Source organism: Jaculus jaculus, chromosome 7 (genome assembly GCF_020740685.1).
Source record: "Jaculus jaculus isolate mJacJac1 chromosome 7, mJacJac1.mat.Y.cur, whole genome shotgun sequence".
In the NCBI taxonomy this organism is placed as follows: domain Eukaryota; kingdom Metazoa; phylum Chordata; class Mammalia; order Rodentia; family Dipodidae; genus Jaculus; species Jaculus jaculus.
Genome location: NC_059108.1, coordinates 113,548,570 through 113,554,247, shown reverse-complemented (window position 1 = coordinate 113,554,247; position 5,678 = coordinate 113,548,570). Strand labels below are relative to the sequence as shown.

The 5,678-nt window shown below is 38.4% G+C and overlaps 1 non-coding gene across 1 annotated transcript; it reads left to right on the top strand.

The window, feature by feature from the left end:
• The first annotated feature begins 1,943 nt into the window (after window positions 1–1,943).
• On the top strand, window positions 1,944–2,050 carry LOC123462484. The gene has a single exon (XR_006638303.1). It is a non-coding gene; the product is annotated as a U6 spliceosomal RNA (small nuclear RNA).
• Window positions 2,051–5,678: the final 3,628 nt, after the last annotated feature.

Sequence of the window (5,678 nt, the reverse complement as noted above, 5' to 3'; positions counted from 1 at the left end):
ACATGTCCCTCAACTGATTAATGGATAATGAAGATATGGCACATTGATACAATGGAGTTCTACTCAGTGGTAAAGAAAAATGAAGTTATGAAATTTACAGAAAAATGGATGGATCTGGAAAGAATTATACTAAGTGAGGTAACCCAGGCCCAGAAAGCCAAGCATTGCATGTTCTCTCTCATATGTGGGTCCTAGCTACAGATGATTGGATTTCTGTGTTACTGGGAAAAAAAAAAAAAACTCTATAGCAAAGGCCAGTAAGTTAAAAAGGAGATATAAAGGGAAGAGAAAGGAAGGGAAGGAGGTACTTAATAGGATGGTATTGTATATATGTAAGTAGAATAGATTAATGGAGGTGAAAAGGCCCAAGTGAGATCAGGGGAAGAGATTGAGTAAAGGAAAGGTGGGGGGAGGGCTAATCAAAATCTAAGAGAATATAAATAAATCCTATGGAAACCTACTTTTTTGGACAATGGAACACTCAGGAGCCATAGATTGTTGCTAGAAAATTTTCAGTGACAGTGATGGGATACCTTCTGGTGAGTTTTTGGCCAGGGAGGCCCCAGATGACCCCAAAATGCTATAGGTCATTGCAAAGGCCCTTGGTTTCCTACCAGGAATAGATGGCAAGACCTTATTGTTGAAGACTCCACATACTTGGGCTGCAAGGCCACTGAGAAATCCTGCTGGAACTGAGCTGATAACCTCCTCCATGTAGACCAGCTGACAGAAAACTGGAAGAAGCCATTCTGCATGCAGTTCAATGGGAGAAAGAGAAATCACCAGTGAAGATAGTCAACAGTGGACACTGCAAGCCTTATATTTGGCCAGCCAGGCCAAATGAGCCAATGGGTACCATAGTGACACATCTGTCATGGTGAAAACCTACTGCCCTCTAACAGGACTGGAGGTCTGCTCCATGGGAGGGATACATCTCAGATACTGAAAACTTAAAACAGGGGTGGTCATGAGCCCTAGGGGTGTAACATTTGCTGCTGTCTGGCTAAATGTATATACTATGCTCACCAAACTGCTCAGTAAGCATGTCTCTTAATGTTCATACACTTATATTAATGCTACTCTCACTTTTGGTAGAGAATCTTCTCTTTTCAGATGGCAGTGACCTTGGTATGACTCAGAACGCATCATGGTACTGGAAAGAAGTGAAAGGAGTGCTCAGTACTGCAATATACCTATCACACCTTCCAAGGCTCAGGGTCTATTGAGGAAGAGGTGAAAGAAAGAATGTAAGAGCCAACAGAAGGGTAGGACTCCAAACAATGTGCTCCCCCAAGACACAAAATGGCCTGGATATCCATGACCTCACAGTGTCTAACACTACCTACATAAGACCATTATAATAGGAGGAAAAGATCATGACATCAAAACAAAAGAGAGACTGATTGAGATGGGGAGGAGATTTGATGGAGAATGGAGTTTCAAAGGAGAAAGTGGGGGGAGGGAGAGCATTACAATGGGATATTTTTTATAATCATGGAAGTTGTTAATAAAAAAAATTTGAAAAAAAAAGAAGTTATTTGGCAGAAGGCAGAATAAGCCCATCTCACACATGAATTCCATGTTAATGGTTCTCTTCTGGAATATTCAGTGGGAAAGAGTGGTAATAAAAGCAAAATTGCTTCTTTGCCACATATTTCCAACAAAAGTACAGATGCCAGGCATCATTTGTACCAGTCATTAGTCAGTCAATCCTTGTTTATACATTCTTTCTGGAGGCTTGTTTCTCTTTGTAGGCACAGCTATCTCTGGCTCATGACCAAGAGAGCCCTGAGCATTTCACACTGTGAATTCTTCATTGATTCAAGGGCAAAGCTGCTGACTAGAGAGAGAGATCACACAGCCCAAAAAACTGAAGCATGAACCCTACTTGGAAAAGGTGCTAGCTTTTTCACCCACGTAACTCCATTAAAAGCTCTCTTCTGGAGCTCGTTTTGGCAGCACATATACTAAAATTGGAATGAAACAGAGAATATTGGCATGGCCCCTGCACAAGGATGACACGCAAATTTGTGAAGCATTCCAAAACCTCTCTTCTGGACAGCTTGCTGGAGAATTTCAGAAGGATGTGTTGCTACTGAGAATAGCCGACCAACCTATGTGTACTTCTTACATTCACATTAGTATACGAGGCTGTGTCCAAAACTCAATGGGGGATTGACAAATAGAAATGCCTTGTTAGAGGAAGGAGAAGGTAAATGTCCTTTTTCTCCAGTAGATTAATTTTCAGGATAATTCTGAGATCACTGAAAAATGAAACCATAGAGAAATGCAAGCCCTTGAAATGGATTTTCTATTGCTTAGACTTTTCACGGAATCAGTTCTAGAAATGAAAAATATATCCATTCCCACATTTGCCAAAGAGAAAAGAGTAACTTATGAAGATTTGTGTTCTTAATAAGGATGAAACTTAGATTGAAGTTCTTTCAGTCATGACCCTAAATTGAGTCCAGAATGAGGAAGATGGAAGAGGATATTGGGCATAATGGAAAATAACAGGGAGAAGTTCTCTGAGCATCTATTTCAGCATGATTGGGGAGTTCTGATTTCTACACTCTCTTCTAGGACATGCTTTTAAAATATTGGGCTTGAGCTGGAGAAATGGCTTAGTGGTTAAGGCACTTGCCTGCAAAGCCAAAGGACCCAGGTTTGATTTGACAGGACCCATGTAAGCCAGATATACAAGGGGGCACATGCTGGTATGCCCATTCTCTCTCTCTCTCTCTCTCTTTCTCTCTCTCTCTCTCTCTCAAATAAATAAAAAAAGATATTAAAATATTGGGCTTCTGGTGGGTTTTCTGTAAGGCTTATGATAGCATCTTAGGTTTTTCATTCTCACATCTAAGAATGAAATTGCGTTCCAATGAGCAAGTCTGTCACAATTTTCTTTGAATTTTGAAAATTGTCCATCACATTTGCAATAAAAACATCCATCCTCATTACTTGCATAATTCAACTTGAATTCATGAATGTCAGAAGTGTATAATCTCCATCTGAAAAAAATTAGATGCCAGCAATTAGTCTTTACTTTCCTTAAATCACACATTTTCTGCTACTCACTCCATCTTTCTATAGAGGCATGGAAATGAATGCAGTCAAGGTCATTCTCCAGACCATGTCTCCTCAGGGAATTCTGCTATAATTGCAATGTTCTGGAGTGTTTTATAAAATTGCAAATTCCAATGAGATACTTTTTCTACCCTAGGCCTAGCAAAGGAATTTTCATAAATATGTGAGTAGTGTTTCAATGATAGATTTTAGACCTACTTATATGATTAAAAATATAAATGACAAATATACTTCAGAAATTGGCATCAAATGTCTGGTCTAATAGTGTGGATGAAAAGCACAGTCAGGAATATTTTGAAAGCAGATTTCTATGCATTAATTGTTTATAACTATAAGAAATAGCTGGGCATGGTGTCACACACCTTTAATCCCAGCACTCAGGAGGCAGAGGTAGGAAGACTGCTTTGAGTTTGAGGCCACCCTAAGACTACATAGCCCAGGTCAGCCTGGGCTAGAGTGAGACCCTACCTCGAAATAACAAAAGAAGAAAAAGAAAAAGAGATATGTAAAACTTTCAATAGTATGCCTTTCTTTTCATGACAATTATAAGAACCAACATACTAAATCAATTATTATGAAGCTGCCTAATTAGCTAAAGAGTAGGAGTTTTAGCAAGTTTCAATTCATTTTCTGTTTAGTATCATCTAGAACTACATAGGAGGGGCATTTTTTTTCTGTTTATTTTTTTCACAATTTTTATTAACATTTTCCATAATTATAAAAAATATCCCATGGTAATACCTCCCCCCACACACTTTCCCCTTTGAAATTCCATTCTTCATCATATTACCTCCCCATCTCAATCATTGTACTTACATATATACAATACAAATCAATTAAGTACCTTCAACCCTTCCTTTCTCTTCCCTTTATGTCTCCTTTTTAACTTACTGGCCTCTGCTACTAAGTATTTTCATTCTCATGCAGAAGCCCAATCATCCATAGCTAGGATCCAAATATGAGGGAGAACATGTGGTGCTTGGCTTTCTGGGCCTGGGTTACCTCACTTAGTATAATCCTTTACAGATCCATCCATTTATCTGCAAATTTCATAACTTCATTTTTCTTTACTGCTGAGTAGAACTCCATTGTATAAATGTGCCATATCTTCATTATCCACTCATCTGTTGAGGGACATCTAGGCTGGTTCCATTTCCCAGCTATTATAAATTGAGCAGCAATAAACATGGTTGAGCACGTACTTCTAAGGAAATGAGATGAGTCCTTAGGATAAATGCCTAAGAGTGCTATAGCTGGGTCATATGGAAGATCATTCTTTAGCTGTTTTAGGAACCTCCACACTGATTTCCACAATGGCTGGACCAGATTGCATTCCACCAGCAGTGTAGAAAGGTTCCTCTTTTTCCACATCCCCACCAGCACTTATGATCATTTGTTTTCATGATGGTGGCCAATCTGACAGGAGTGAGATGGAATCTCAATGTAGTTTTAATCTGTATTTCCCTGATGACTAGTGACGTAGAACATTTTTTTACATGCTTATATGCCATTCGTATTTCTTCCTTTGAGAATGCTCTATTTAGCTCCATAGCCCATTTTTTGATTGGCTTGTTTGATTCCTTATTATTTAACTTTTTGAGTTCTTTGTATATCCTAGATATTAATCCTCTCTCAGATATATAGCTGGCGAAGACTTTTTCCCATTCTGTAGGTTGCCTCTTTGTTTTTTTCACTGTGTCCTTTGCAGTGCAAAATCTTTGTAATTTCATGAGGTCCCAGTGATTAATTGGTGGTTTTATTACCTGAGCAATTGGGGTTGTATTCAGAAAGTCTTTGCCAAGACCAATATGTGGAAGGTTTCCCCTAACTTTTCCTCTAGCAGTTTCAGAGTTTCAGATCTGATGTTAAGGTCTTTAAACCATTTGGTCTTAATTCTTGTGCATGGAAAGAGAGAAGAATCTATTTTCATCCTTCTGCAGATATATATCCAGTTTTCCCAACACCATTTGCTGAAGAGGCTGTCTTTTCTCCAATGAGTATTTTTGGCACTTTTATTGAATATCAGGTGGTTATAGCTACCTGGGCTTACATCTGGGTCCTCTATTCTGTTCCACTGATCTACATGTCTGTTTTTGTGCCAGTACCATGCTGTTTTTGTTACTATGGCTCTGTAGTACAGGTTAAAATCAGGTATGGTAATACCACCAGCCTTACTTTTGTTGCTCAGTATTATTTTAGATATTCTATGTTTTTTGTGATTCCATATGAATTTTTGGATTATTTTTTTTCTATTTCCATGAATAATGCTATTGGAATTTTGATAGGGATTGCATTAAATGTGTAGATTGCTTTTGGTAAGATTGCCATTTTCACAATATTGATCTTCTAATCCAGGAACAAGGGATGCTTCTCCACTTTCTAGGGTCTTCTGCAATTTCTCGCTTGAGTGTTTTAAAGTTCTCATTGTAGAGGTTCTTTACTTCATTGATTAGGTTTATTCCAAGGTAATCTATTTTTTTTATTTATTTTTATTTTTTTGGTTTTTCGAGGTAAGGTCTCACTCTGGTCCAGGCTGACCTGGAATTTACTATGTAGTCTCAGGGTGGCCTTGAACTCATGGCAATCCTCCT